Below are 2341 nucleotides of genomic sequence, written 5' to 3'. Positions count from 1 at the left end.
TGAGGACGTAAACATTTTAATTATACCCATGAAATAATCCAACCTACTCTTCTATAAACCTAAAGAAACATCTATGCACCGAATATTAGATTAATCTTTAGCCAATTTTGCTAGAATTAACATTTTGTGGCAATTTTCCAAAATTTAGGAATCCTGTCCTATCCTGTGTGTAGTAAAGTCCAATAACCAGTAGAACATTGTATAAAGTATTTCCCATTGTAAGATGATAATCTATTATTCAAGTCTATCAGCTGTTACATCCACGTCTTAAAAAAAGTGAACTTTAAGAACAATCAGTATTATATCCAAGTATGTACGATCAACCGTTTAAGAAAATTATATATCTTTTTTTTTCTCTCTCTCATGGCTTCCTTCATTGAATAGAAAATAAAGACAAACCAAAAGATCAAACCAAGCTTTTAGTGGCGAGGATTTCTTGGATGTACAACATCAAACAATAAAACACAATGCAATGGAACTCCGGCAAGAAATCCGTGCCATACATTATTGCTTGAAAGTCTCAAGTTGATCCCCTCTAAGGTACAATTTCAAATGAACATTCCAACCTAGTCAATATATCAGGTATTAATGTATAACAATATAGACAGGAAAGTGTTATCCACAACCATTTTTATTTATAAATCAAGCAAATTCAAACCTTTACAAACCCAAAACTACATAAAACATGAATAAAAAGAGCTTAGAGTTTAAGTATTACAGTATCAATATTTGTTTGAAATCTCCATTACAATAATATCATGTTACCATGGCAACTTGTAATATCTGATCTTAATAAAATTCAACATTGATTAAGTTTTGTCAATGAATAATAACAAAGTAATAACCTAGTTAAGATAAAAATAACAATTGATAAACGTGAAAGTATTACAAATACACATTCATCATTGCTGACAAAGATAACACTGTCACCTAGTTAAGATAAAAATAACAATTGATAAGCGTGAAAGTCTTACAAATACACATTCATCATTGCTGACAAAGATAACACTGTCACCATGAATATTATATTTTCCCATTTTTAAAACTGTAATTTATATTCCATATAAAATGTTCAACTGAGTACTTTGAGGCTTTCTGTTTTAAATGTTGTGATTAAGTATGAAAATACTATAAATTGTTAGTACTAACGACACATAAAATGGAAAATATTGATGAGCTTTGTTAAGACACATTTAGTTAGAATCAACAATTTCATTTCCAATTATGTTATTATGAAAATACTATAAATTGTTAGTACTAACGACACATAAAATGGAAAATATTGATGAGCTTTGTTAAGACACATTTAGTTAGTATCAACAATTTCATTTCCAATTATGTTATTATGAAAATACAATTAATTGTTAATAAAGAAAAATTAAGTACAAACGATACAAAAATAGAAAATGTTGACGAGTATATTAATTACAATTGATATCAACAATTTCATTTCAATTATTTATGTACATTTCTTACTTACAGGAAGTATTTCAATGATATGTAAAACACTTTTCAGTGCAGGTATATGTACCAGGGTTATAATTATAAAACAAATCCATAGACCTATTTATGATCTCATTGGTAATTATTCACTCTTTTGTTTCCACATGATTCCAGGTCTAAATCATTTTTAGTGGAAACCATGGAAAAAACGTTTTTGACCACATTTTGAAATAATATATCAGTTTGATTATGAGTTATCATATTTTGTATGTAGATATAACGATCCCTGTGTGTCTTCTCTAAGACATATATTGTATTCTTTGACATGTATTTCTATTTCTCTCTATGGTTTATTAGGTGAAAATGCATGTATGGAAACGTGACATCCACACCTGTCTAAACCATTGAATATAATCAGATGTCTTCATTGGATGACATCATGAGTATTTGTATTTGTTCTCATATCTTCTACTTACAAAGTGTACTTTGAATTTCTCTGTAAGTATGCAATGCTTTATTTTCATACTTTGTCTTTCCATATCAAAGTATATTCACATGTTGTTATTTTTCTTGGCAAGGTGACACTTCTATGTATTTATTGTAGATATATCCTGCATGATATTTTTTAATTTGGAAATAAACAGAGTTCAATTATTTGACCAATAGAACCTTAACGAACATGTACAGTTTATCCTCTATACAATTTGTGATCTATTTACACATCTGCTCATGTTTTACATTATGTAATTTGCAACATAATCAACACATTGCTATGTTTGCTGTTGTCTAGTTTGCCAATTTTGTAAGGCATTGGTAAGGTTAGCATCATATTGATTGTTCAATCGTTATTGTAAGGCATTGATAAGGTTACCATCATATTGCTTGTTCAATCGTTATT

This window comes from Glandiceps talaboti, chromosome 19, assembly GCF_964340395.1.
Source record: "Glandiceps talaboti chromosome 19, keGlaTala1.1, whole genome shotgun sequence".
Taxonomy (NCBI): Eukaryota; Metazoa; Hemichordata; class Enteropneusta; family Spengelidae; genus Glandiceps; species Glandiceps talaboti.
The sequence above is the reverse complement of the archived record's forward strand: the minus strand, read 5'-3'. Positions refer to the sequence as shown.